Genomic DNA, 13,420 nt, shown 5'->3' on the forward strand with positions numbered 1-13,420 from the left:
CTTAGCCTCCCAAAGTGCTGGGATTACAGGCGTGAGCCACCGTGCCCGGCCATCTTTATCTTTTAACTGAGTAGTTCTTCTATTTGTATTTTGTAACTACCGATATGTTGGGGTTTAAATTACCATCTTATGTTTTTTATTAGTCTTGACTTTTGCACTTAATTTTCCTTTTATCGTTGTCTTCTTTGGATGGATTGGGCATTTTGTTCCATTTCATTTCTCCCTTTACTCAACAAGAAACTATATCTTCAATTTGTATTGCATAATATCTTAAAGAGTTAATGTTACTCAGTAGTTTTGTCCTCCTCATGAATAGTAAAAGAATCATAGAAAATAACCTCAAACACCCTCTGAGATTATATGCTTTGAGGCTAAGAAAGGCCAAAGAAGGGAAGAAAGGAAGGAAAGAAGAAAGAAAGAGGAAAGAAAGAAGGAAAGAGGAAAGAAAGAAAAATAATCTTTTTTTAAAGCACAAAGCTTTTAAGCTTTACTTACCACTTTCTTTGCTCAACACTTTTTTTTTTCCATCTGGGATTACTTTTATTCTGCCCTTAAAATTTCCTTCAGTGAGTACCCATTGATAGCAAACTCTCACATTTTGTTTTTCTGAAAATACTTTGCCCCATTCTTAAAAGATATTTTTACTGAGTATGCAGTTCTATGTTGACAATCATATTCTTTTTTTTTTTTTTTTTTCAGAGATGGAGTTTCACTCTTATGCCCAGGCTGGAGTGAGTGGTGCGATCTCGGCTCACTGCAACCTCTCCGGCTCACTGCAACCTCTGTCCCCCAGGTTCAAGCGATTCTCCTGCTTCAGCCTCCCAAGTAATTGGGATTACAGGTGGCCGCCACCACGCCTGGCTAATTTTTGTATTTTTACTAGAGACAGAGTTTTGCCATGTTGGCCAGGCTGGTGTCGAACTCCTGACCTGAAGTCGTCCACCCACCTCGGCCTCCCAAAGTGCTAGGATTACAGGCATGAGCCACTGTGCCTGGCCGACAAATTCTTTGAGCACTTTTGATACGTAAGGAAAGTGCTGTGAGGGAAAGAGCCTGGTCCCTTTAAATGATATGGGGTGGGGGGAAGGGAAGTGCTGGGTAGAGTAGGGCGTGGTCCCTAGCTAGGGCTCTACCCCCACGGACCTAGGTGAGGACAGGCAATTCAGGCATTTCCTGCATTTCCCAAGACCGCCCTGGCTTGCCACGCCCCTATAATGTGCCTTTAAAAGCCCAAGACCGTCGCTAGGCACAGACGGAAGTGACTGGATGTAGAGAGGAGTGTATCCGCGAAGGAACGCACGAGTGGCCTGACCTGCAGAAGAACGCTAGCTACGCACTAGGCATGCTGGCAGGTCAGCTGAGAGCTGACCCCAGTGCAACGTGGAGGAGTTTGGTTGGGGCAGTCGGAGGAGCTCCTGGGCCGCCAAGCGGCCAGACTTCGGGGGAAAGCCATCTCTCTTCTGGCGCCTTTATCGGCTGAGAACTACTTGTACTCAAAACCTTGCACTCATTCTCTAAGCCCACGTGGGTAAGATTCACCCACACTGCGGAGGGCGTCGGAGCTCCACAGCCTGCCCGTCTGTATGCTCCCGTAGAGGTTTGAGCAGCGGGGCACTGGAGAAGCAAGTCACACCCCCATTGCACGCCATGGGAGTAGGACAAGGTAACTTTTCCTGTTTCACTTTGACAATACGATTCACACCCCTTTTTCCTCTTCTTTCTATAGTTACTGCTGAAAGGTCAAGATAGGGTTGTTCTATTGTAAATGATCTCTCTCTTTTTTCTGACTGCTTTTAGAAATGTTCATTTAATCATTGATATTTGGTGGTTTTCCTGTGTGTTTAGCCATTTATTTTCTAGGATTCTTGGGCTCCTTGATCATAAGAATTAGGGTCCTTTAATAGTTTTGGTTGGAAAATTCTCAGCTATTGTTTTTTCATATTTGCTTTCTCTTATTTTCGCCTTATGAATTCCAAATAGATAGATGTTGGAACCTCTCATACCGTCTGTCATGTGTCTTAAACTCTTTTTACCATATTTATGTTTTGGTATCTGTGCTTATGTTAAAATGTATCCACAGGATTTTAATGTGTAGAGGTGACAGAGTGAGGACATGGAGCAGTCAGTGCCACTGGGAAGAAAAGTTTATTACTCAGTTTCCTAGAAGTGAGAGGCATTGCTTGCTATGCAGAAACACATGGGGCAGCCCCAGAGCTGGTCAGGAGGCAGGGTAGGAGTGAAAGAGAAGCACAGGCCATAGCCTTTTTTTGGAGTTTCTGTGGGAAAGTCAAGGCAGGGCAGAGTAAACTTGGCTAGTTTGAGTAATTCTGGCAGGATTTAGGGCATAGCGGCTGTCTGTAATTGTCTGGTCATTGGCCACATTGATTTTGGGCAGGGAAAATATTGGCTTGGATTGTGAGAGTTAAAGGAGAAAGCTGGGGGTATGAAGTTGGGATTGGTTGGTTTGTAGATAAAAGATATGTTCACAGGTGACTTGTTTATTATCTCTAGTAATTAGCCCTGGAAGCTGCAGTCTCTCCCAAGCTGGCAGGCTCCCACTCTAAGATGCCAAAACATCATAAAATAAAAAAAACGAAATACTGTGCTCTCTTCTAGAAATTGTTTCATCTCTATTTTCTAGTTCACTAATTTTGTCTTCAGTGGAATCAAAGCCTCTATTAAATCCATTTATTGAGTTTCTAATTTTAATTAGATTATTTCCACAAGTTCTTTTTGTCTAATGAAAATTTTTTGCTTTTTGCTCATTTTTCCATTTCTTATTTTATTGAGAATCTTAAATATGACTTATATTTGTTTGTGTGTGGTAATTCTAATGATTAAAGCCACTGTGGATCTGATTCTGCTATCTGTTATTTCTGTTGGCACTTGCTCATACTTCCCTTGTTTTTCTTAAGTATTTTGTGATGTTTCACTGAGTTCATATTACTTGAAATTTAACTGGAAATTACTTGAAAATGAGATGACTGTATATTTTTCCAAAGAAAATTTGCATTTACTTTTGCTAGGTTTGTGGACACTACTGACCTAGAATTACCATCTACATTTTTAAATTTGAGGTCTTTTAACTCATTCAGTTAGGGCAACAAACTTGCATTATACTTAGCTTGTGATTACAAATTGTCAGGGAAAATACTTTTTTCTCTCCATTCGGTGCCATTTTGCTACAGATATTTTTTAGTATTCCTTAAGAGGGGTGCTGGGGGTGTGTGCAACATTTATGGTTGATTTATAATCTGGGAATTTAACTGTTTAGAGTTCTGTTTTTATATAGGTGGTCTTGGATTAGATTCCACCTCTGTTGTGCCCTTGTAATTTTTCTTCTGGCCCCTAAACCCATAATGAAATTGTGTTTTGTAGTTGCATTAAGTTTAATTCAGCTGTCGGGACTCATACTTCTCTGTATCTCTTCTATTGCTTCAAATTTTTTGGGCTTTCTTAAGCAGGCTTACATTTTTCCATCTCCAAATCAATTAAACGTTATATACTTTAAAATTATTTTATGCAGCATTTTTCTTTATGTTCAGTGGGAGATCCTATCAAAAATGGAAATTTCTCATTTTTCTATATTTACTTTTCCAATATGTGTTTTGGAATGTCATTTAATCTTATTTTTTCAGTTAACTAAGTCATTTCTGCTGTGTCTAATCTACTGTATCAGACTTTCTTTGAATTTTTAATTTTAATGATTATATATTTAATTTTTAGAAGTTACTTTTGATTAATTTTCAAACCTCTGAGATTTATTTTATTGTATTTTAATCTTTATGTTTAAATTTTTTCTTTAATATTTAAAAATATACTCTTCTTTCAGCCTCTATCTGAATCTTCTGGTATCTGAAGTTTTGGGAGTCTAATCACATTCTTAGATGTCTGCTGATTACAGCAAATTATTTTTATACACCTTTGCTATTTCTGATTTCGAACTTATGTACAGAGGGAATGTGCCTGGATGCCTTCTGAAAGATTTTTTTTTTTCCATTTGCTTCTGCCAAATCATTCAAGAATGTCACTGAATCACAATTTATGTTAATTTCTTGGTCTGGAATTTCTTACTATGCAACTGTTATAAATTCCAACCTCAAAGTCAAATGAAGTGTGAGCCCATCATACAAATTCTCAAAGGCCACTGTTTTTTTCCTGTACCAAGAGATGAGCATTCTTGTTTTCTTTTTCTGATCATGCATGCATTTTTCTAGTCTGTCTTTTTGTTCCCTCCCTGAGAATTCTCCTTTATGAAGCATTTTCAGTTTCAATGTCTTGCCTCCCTTAGGTTCAAGAACTCTTCTGTACCCATGTGGGCATTAAATCTTCAGCCCCAACCTCCTTTATTAGCAAGAATGATAGCCCAACCATATCTGCTGCTGTGTCTATCAGCTCACGTGTCTATCTGTTTCTAGTGTGTACTTATTATTTGTTGCCTAAACATTTATCATGTTTTGTGATCTCACTATATATTTTAAAAGAATGTTGATTTTATCTAGCATTTCTGGGTGTTTTATAATGAAGACGTTTTGGGTTAGCTATCCATGTTACAAGCTATGGAAAGGCTTTGCTTACTATTTTAGTATAGAGTGCTTTCTGATTTTTGTGCCATCATTTGGTGGGGACCATACTAATCTTTATCCTTTCAGTTTTTGTGTTAATGCTAAGGAACTGGATTGTCCTTGTGAAATCTTGAATATTTCATAGAAATGCCTTTCTGTTATGGAAAACAACTGAGTAACAGTCTCTGAAAGTCCTTTGCTCACGACTGGCTGGTGTTGCTTTGTATTGTAGTTGGAATTTTTCAGAGACAGAATGAGGAGCTTCAGGAGTATAATAATGACCAAATGGAACTTCTGTGTAATATTGTGTTGATTTGAAACATGTATATTTCCATGTTTGGTGATTCTTAAGAAAACATGCCTTGGTTGTAAGGATATAATGGATAGGGATATTTCTGAATTTGATTTTATATCATTCAATATTTTCTGGTTTTAAATCCTATTTTTCAGATATGGTCAAAACCCATTCATTCATTACTCAGAATGAGTTTGCCCACTATAGAGATAATACAGGTTCTAGGAAACAGGCTTTTTCTACCCATGTAATGTAATATAATGTTCTTTGCTTCAACACTTATGAAAGTACCAAAAATTACTGTGAATGTTTTTTGTTTTTCTGTTTTTCTTTTTTTTTCTTTTGGGGGGACAGGATGGGGTTGGTGGGTGCTTGTGGAGTGAATTCTTGTCTTATCTCACTGACTCTCCTGACTGACTCTATCCTGAAGCTCTGCTTTCTTACCAAATCCTTGACATTGCAATGGCCATGTGACCTTTGGTGTCGACAGTATGATAAAGCATCAAGATTCTCTTGAGACACTTTGGAGGATGTCATGCTACATTGTACAGATAAGGTAGGAGAAGGAAGCAGAAAAAGAAATGACAGCGTTACTGGGAACAAGGGGAAAGAAGAGAGTCAGTTATCTGGTGTGTTTCTAAATAGGCGTGTGCCTCTTATATATATATATATTATCAGCTTAACTTCAAGTACTAGACTTACTTATTGAATGACTGATTATTGGAGGAATCAGTGAAGATCAAGAATGATAATTCCATCAAAAGCAGGAGCTTGAGTGAAATGGCTGCAATAGAGACTTTGGAGGGAGGACACAGACCAGTAGGACTCCAGTAGAAGATTAGAATATGTAGAATAAGGTGAGATCATGGAGCCCTTGAATACCAGGCAGGTGAATGTAAACTTTATTCAGGAACCAATGGGGACCAATGAGTGGAGGAAGATGGGCTGAAATTAGAGGTTTACATGACATAGGTAAGAGATCCTGATTCTGGGAAACTTGATAGGGAGATAAATGTGTGGGGTGATTTAGAATGAACAAGGGGACATCAGTAAAAAGGAGAAAAAAACAGGTATTTGCATTTTTAAGGGAGAATAAAAATACTAACAGTATGGTTAAGAAAAAGAATGAGCACAGTTACTCACAATTTGGAATTGGATGTAAGGGGATTAACTCTTGGGAAAAAAAAAAAACACCACTGGCCTTAGATGTTCGAAAACAAATTCTCAAATTAGCTTGCTCTTGTTCAAGGCATGATGATACTTGGGGAGTCACCCTGCTTCTTGCTTTGTGGAGGTCAGTCAAGAGCTAAGCAGAAAGCCCTCCTGATTATTTAAAAAAAATCAGTAGGCAGAGGCAGAGAAGCCAGGGAGGCCAGGATGTGGCAGAGGAGCCCAAGGCAGGTGTCATGGTGGGGAGCTTGGAAGCAGCCAGGGGTCCTGGTAGGAGCTGGCAGAGGTTTGTGTCCTAGTAATTTTGTTACAAAAAGGTGAAACTCAGCTTTGGTAACCAGCTTGTGATAAAGGAATTGCGTTTCATGTTACTGTAAGTCTTTTAATAGTACAAATGACCCTTGAGCAATGTGTGTTTAAACTTTGCAGGTCACTTACTTACACATGTATTTTCATCTACCTCTGCCACCCCTGAGAGAGCAAGGCCTACCCCTCCTCCTCCTCCCTGTCAGCCCACTCAACACAAAGATCACAAGGATGAAGATCTTCAGGATGATCCATTTCCACTCAATGAATAGAAAATATATTTTCTCTTCCTCATGATTTTCTTAACATTTTCTTTGCTCTAGCTTACTTTATTGTAAGAATACAACATATAATACATAAAACATGGAAAATATGTCTCCATCCACGGTTTATGTTGCTAGTAAGGCTTCCGTTCAACAGTAGGCTGTGAGTAATTACATTTTTGGAATCAAAAGTTATACGTGGATATTCAACTGTGTTGTGGGGTTGGTGCCTCTGTCTCCCAGGATGTTGAAGGACTGACGGTATACTAAAACATTAAGATAAAACAGCTCTCCCTTCTTCTCTCCTCACTCACACCTGCACTGGTGTTGCTGCCGCTTCTATGTGTGCTTTCTTCGCACTGTCTCTGATCTCCAAGCCAAGCCCCAGTCATCTGACCAGCCTCTCCAAGCCCCAGGCCTACTCAGCTTCAGTCTGCTTCTGCATCCTCCTCCCTCCCACTGTATTCGTTGTTACTGATTCCTCTGCACAGCTCTTCTGTCTCTATTTTCTTCTCCCACACCCAAAATAAAGGGCTACCAAAGACCTGCCTCATACATTTCATGCCCGTCCCTGAACTTTCTTCTTTAGGGTTTTCCTTCTCCCCTTGGCTTCAGATGTATGACCATGAAGGCTAATCTCAAATTTGGGTGTATATGTATTCTTGACCTCTTAGTGAAGTTCCAGCGCCACCTCATTACAACTAGAAGGTGTTCCAGTTTGGCCATCTTAGCTGTTTTAGATTCATACTCGGCACATCGTATTTTCAGTCTATGCCTTCCAGAGAAACAGAACCAATACTATCAACGTATCTATCTATGAGAGAGAGAGAGAGAGAGAGAGAGAGAGAGAGAGAGAGAGAGACAGGGACAGAGAGAAGGGGAGAGGATATTTATTTTAAAGAACTGGCTCATGTGATCACGGGGGGCTGCAAGTCTGAAATCCATAGGGCAGTTCAGCAGGCTGGAAGCTCCAATAAGAGCTGATGATGCAATCTTGAACCTGAAATCTGCGGGGTTACAGGCAGGCTCTCCACTCAGGCATGATTTCTAGGTTGTAATTTTGTGGAAGAACTCTTTCTTGCCCTGGAAACCTCAGTCTTTACTCTTAAGATCTTCAATTGAGTAGATGAAGCCCACTCACATTATGAAGGGTCATCTGCTTTTCTCAAAGTTGACTTTAAGTACATTTATGGTATTTTTGTTTGTTTTTAAGAGGGTCTTGCTCTGTCACCCAGGCTGGAGTTCAGTGGCCTGATGACAGCTCACTGCAGCCTTGACCTCCTGAGCTCAAGTGATCCTCCCACCTCTTTCTCCTCAGTAGCTGGGATTACAGGAGTGAGTCACTGCTCCTGGCAATAGTATTTTGTAAATGTTAATCACATCTAAGAAATACCTTCACAGCAATATCTAACCTAGTGCTTGACCGAACAGTTGGGCAGTGTAGCCTAGCCAGGTTGACACACAAAATTAGCCATCACATTCTGTGTTCAGACTTGCTTTTAATGGTATCAACCGCAAATTCCAGAGATATTGTTGAGTTCTTCTACTCCCTGTCTTTGAAGTCAGCTAAGCCTGGGGATTGAGTCTCAGTTCCGCCATCACTATCTATTTGATCTTAGGTGACTTGTCTGATCTTGTCAAGATTTAGTTTTCTGCCACGCATGGTGGTTCGTGCCTGTAATCCCAGTACTTTGGGAGGCCAAGGCGGGTGGATCACTTGAGCCCAGGAGTTCGAGACCATCCTGGACAACACGCAAAACCCTGTCTCTACAAAAAATACAAAAATTAGCTGGGTATGGTGGTGCCTGCATGTAGTTACAGCTGTTCAGGAAGCTGAGGTGAGAGGATTACTTAAGTCCAGGAATTCAAGGCTACAGTGAGCTGTGATTGTGCCATTGCACTCCAGCCTGGGTGACAGAGTGAGATCCTGTCTCAAAAAAAAAAGACTGAGTTTTCTTATAGGTAGGATGAGAAAAAGAGCAGTACCTGTGCATCTCACAGACTTGAAATGGGGGGAGGCATACACATTCGTGAGCTCTAGAAGCTTGGCTCATGGCATGTTCTCCCTTGAGAATGGCGGCCGGGTCACCTTACTTAGCCATCACACCTGCATTACAGCATGGCCTCACCATGTCCATTTGGCAGATGAGGAATTGAAAGGTTAGAGTTTGCCAGTAGTAATAGAGATTGCAAACACCAGAGCTGGAATTTGAGGTGAAAGTGTTCTGAAACCAAAGCCAGACATCCTTTTCACTGCACCAAACTGGGGGTGCTCCCAAGTGCTGGAGAAGCTGAGTAGGGTGCACCTGAGGTGTGGATGCACCTGTCTGCTCTCATCCACGCACCATCCCCACCAAGCCTGGAGCACATGGTGTATGTTTCCCTGGGTTGGGGGCCACTTAAAATCTAGCTCACCAAACTTCTCACCTCACTCAAATTGCCCCTCCCTTAATGCTTAGAAGAAACAGACAAATCACACAAAACATGATGGATAACATAAGTTTCTTTTATTAACAATTGAGGTAGACAGCCTTCCCAAACATCTGCCTTTGTTTTACTGTAAAATACAATTTTATTTGTACTGTATGAGTCTCAAGCAGCCCATGAAGACTCGCTTGCATTATGTTTGTTTTACTTTAGGAAAAATTAAGTCAGGAGAGAAATCCAGTATATAGTTTTAAAACTTGAATCCAATAAAGATGGAAAGAATGCCTTTCCTGGAAAACCGAGCTTTACTCTCATGTCTCCTACACTGTAAACTTCTCATATCCAGAGAGGAGTCCCACGTTGTCTGTTTGTCTTTAGTGCTGCACTTCTCTGTGGTTTTGCGATTTTTCTCTGGAAGTGTCTTGTTTTCCTCACTGCAGTGTGACCTTCCTGAAGGCAAAGGCTGGGACCCTTTCACCTTTGAAATTTCCATACTTAGGCAGGTGGTAGACACTCAGAAAATATTGAAAGAATATAAGGAAAAAGCAAGGCCAAGAAGGAGGGCATAAGGAAAAAAGACTGCCACAGGGGGCAGAAAATGGAAGCAAACCAACCCACTTACCCGGTTCCTAAGCATTAATGCTAATTGAGTTTTACTACATTTTCTTCAACCCTGTTGTGCCCATCAAATGGAGACACTCAATCACTAAGTCATATTCTTCCTGAAGGGTCACTTCTCTTTCCAGTAAGATATGAGCATGGCATGTTTAGGAGAGAGAGTGCCTTGACTTGCTTATTAATTGCAGCTTCTCTCCGGCTCATGGAGCTGGTTTGTGGCCTGTCAAGCATGAAGAAATGGAGCTTGAAAGTTTGCCAGCAGACAACTTAGCTTTCTAAATAAAAGCTGAGGCCCTCAGAGCACTGAGGCCCATGAGTCTATTCACAGTGTGGAGAGGGAAAGCTCTGCTATTTCCATATGCGTAATATGAAAACAAGCTATATGACATTATTAACCTTTGCTTGCTTAGTAGTAAAAAGTACCTTGACTACAAGGATCCACCCTCCTCATCTATTGATCTAATCTAGAAGCATTGGCTATAGTGATAGCTATATCCATGGATGGGTATCATGTTAATTGCTTTACTTCATTGAATCATTGGGAGAGTCCTGCAATATAGGTGGTATTGTCATCTCCTTTTTAGTCATGAGGAGTCTTGAGACCGAGAGCACTTTCCTAACTTGCCCAGGACCTTACCTCATGGGGGAAGATCCAGAACTAGTATCCTTGGTGGTCTGGCTCCGAAGAACATGTCTGACCACCGAGCCACATACCCTATTTCTTTGTAAGGAGGAAGTATTTCAAACAAGAACACGCGGATTTCCCTAGAGACAGGAAAAAAGTCATGAAAATGATCTTCGGAGCTGGAGGTCATTATGCTTAGCAAACTAATGCAGGAACAGAAAACCGAATACCGCATATGCTCACTTAAAGTGGGAGCCAAATGATGAGAACACATAGATGTATAGAGGCGAACAGCAGACACTGGGGTCTACCTGGGGGTGGAGGCTGGGAGGAGGGAGAGGAGCAGAAAAAATAACTATTGGATAGTAGGCTTAGTTAGTACCTAGGTGACAAAATCTGTACAACAAACCCCTGTGGCACAGTTGACCTATATAACAAATGTGCACATGTACCCTTGAACCTAAAATAAAAGCTTAAAATAAAAATGAAATGATCTTTGTGTATTTAGAGGACAATATGCATTTATTTGAGGAGAGCTTTTATATATATTTTTGTTAGCTTTTAAAAACTGAGCATGAACTTGGTATCACCATCAGCCACTGAGATAGACCGAGGCCTACTTACAGCGAGGGCATGGGTCTGAAGCGGTTGCCCTCTGAACTGTGGCTCTCCTGCTGGTGTTCTGGTGAGAGCTTCTTCTGGGTTCTCTCGAGGGAGGTTCCTCGTGTAGGTTATCCCTTGTGGTGACCGTTCCTAGAGTGTATCACTTGTTCTTCCACTTGTTGGGCCAGGTTTTAACTAACTGCTTTCACCTCTTTGTCAAAAGCTTCTGTCGCACACTCCAGAATCACAGATCTCAGGACGATGTGTCTGGTGCTTTCCTTCCCTGAAATTCAATAAAGAAATAAAGATTTCAAGAAACAATGTTTTTAGATATCTCAACCATTTCTCAGTGGGTGTGACTAATTCAGTTCAACTAGCATTTGTCGAGTGTCCATTCTATCAATAATCACAGCGTCTGTATTTTTGTTCAAGCTTTCCTCATTTTAAAGCACTTTTGTAAACAGTATAGGCAAGGCTGTGTGTTGTGAAGATCAGGGATGAGAGGATGTGGCATGAAAGGGCCACCACAGGAAAGGGCTGGTTACCTCTTCTGGCTTGGAGGCTTTGTCAGGGGTGTCCTCAGAGCCTGCGGTCATTTGATGGGCTGCTTGAGGAAGATGTACTCTGCATTGGCTCAAAGGAGTAGAAGCACCAGATTTTGCAACATTGAGAAGATCTTTCTTACAACTGTTGTGTCCAGCAACAGAACGGGCTGCATATGACACTGGCAGCGCCCCAGCTAAGAAGCTGGCTAGGCTGAGTAACCAGTGTGACCGGGGAGAGGATACCAGCAGGATTCACTGTCCTCTCATTTAGCTAGGATCATGTGATCCGGGGCCAGATGACCTGAATTATCTTGGCTGCACCACTGGCTCGTAGTGTGAACTTGGGAACTCATAGTCTCTCCCTCATTTGGCTGCTGAAAGGACTAAGTGGGTTAAGGCGAAGTGCTTAGAACAGTTTTTAGTAAGTCAACAATAAATGTTAGTAGTTATTTTTGTTTCGTTTTTGTTTTTTTGTTTTGTTTTTGAGACGTAGTCTCACCTGCAGCTGGGCTGGAATGCAGTGGCACGATCTCGGCTCACTGCAACCTCCACCTCCCGGGTTCAAGCAATACTCCTGCCTCAGCCTCCTGAGTAGTTGGGACTATAGGCAAGTGCCACCACGCCCAGCTAGTTTTTGTATGTTTAGTAGAGGCTTGGTTTCACCATGTTGGCCAGGATGGTCTCGATCTCTTGATCTCGTGGTCCACCCGCCTCGACCTCCCAAAGTGCTGGGATTACAGGCGTGAGCCACCACACCCGGCTCAAATGTTAGTAGTTATAAAGGACATCTTCCAACTCCATTTGTGTTTGATTATAATGTAATATGCTACAGTGGCTAGTCGTGAATAATCATTACAGAACATTGAAGAAATATCAGTTATTAATGAAAACTTTTAAATTATCATATATTAGAGGTAATACGGTGGGAAGAGTAGGAGATGCAAACAAGCAGAGGACACACTTCCTGGGTTCTGGGGTTCCCAGTCCTGCTGGGAAAACATGATGCATAAGATGATAACTTATAATTGCAAACAGTGCATGATAGAATGCTTCATGAGTGGTCTGGCAGTCAGTTGAGAGAGGAGATCACCAAAGCAGGCCTTGAGTTAAACACCCAGGTTTCTGTCAAATAGTGGTATGTAACATACAACCCAATGTCTCATTGGCTGAAAACAACAAGCATTGATTGCTCACAGTTGGGCCTGTGGGTCAGTGACAACTCAGCTGGGCAAGGCTGCACTCGCTGCAGGCTCCTGCTGTTGGTTCAGGGCTTCTCTGCGTGGGTCTTGTCTTGAAACTCGGGCTGAGGAAGCAGCCCTTAGACGAGGTGAGTTCTCATGGTAGGGGTGGGTGTGGGGTAGGATCATTGGCAACAGGGGATCCTCCTATGGCTCTTGCTTGGAACTGGCCCAGCCATCACTTTCCATTGTCCAAAAACGGCCACATGGCCAAGTTCAACATCAGCAGAGCAGGGATGCCTATTCTGGGGTGAAAGTGAAGCATGGCAGAGGTGAGAGAGAAGGGAAAATTGTGAGGAAATAGTGTACAGCCTACCACAGATAGCTTTCAAACGTGCACATTAACATTCAGTAGATGCCTTGAAGGAAAGAATCACAGTGTTATTCCGCACACGATGGGTATGCATTAGTCAGGCATGGTGGCTCACCCTTGTAATCTCAGCTCTTTAGGAGGCTGAGGCTGGAGGCTCACTTGAGGCCAGGAATTTGAGACCAGCCTGGGCAACATAGCAAGACGCCATTTCTACAAAATTTGAAAAATTATCTGGGTATGGTGGCACGTGCCTGTAGTCCTAGCTACTTGGAAGACTGAGGCAGGAGGATCGCTTGAACCCAGCAGTTCAAAGCTGCAGCGAGCTATGATTGCATCACTGCCCTTCAGCTTGGGCGGCAGAATGAGGTGTCTCTAAAGATAGCTAGCTAGCTAGCTAGCTAGATAGGTTCGGGTGATTTTCATATGATATTCTAAGTGAAAACCCAAATCAT

The 13,420-nt window shown here is 41.9% G+C and overlaps 1 long non-coding RNA gene across 1 annotated transcript in view; it reads left to right on the forward strand.

Annotated features, from left to right (window-relative positions):
- The first annotated feature begins 1,155 nt into the window (after positions 1 to 1,155).
- Positions 1,156 to 13,420, forward strand: part of LOC129526330 (uncharacterized) — a 235,927-nt gene continuing 223,662 nt past the window's right edge. Inside the window, exon 1 of the long non-coding RNA XR_010130499.1 lies at positions 1,156 to 1,663. This is a non-coding gene — a long non-coding RNA (uncharacterized lncRNA). The remainder of the gene's footprint in view (positions 1,664 to 13,420) is intronic.

Source organism: Gorilla gorilla, chromosome 14 (assembly GCF_029281585.2).
Source record: "Gorilla gorilla gorilla isolate KB3781 chromosome 14, NHGRI_mGorGor1-v2.1_pri, whole genome shotgun sequence".
Taxonomy (NCBI): domain Eukaryota; kingdom Metazoa; phylum Chordata; class Mammalia; order Primates; family Hominidae; genus Gorilla; species Gorilla gorilla.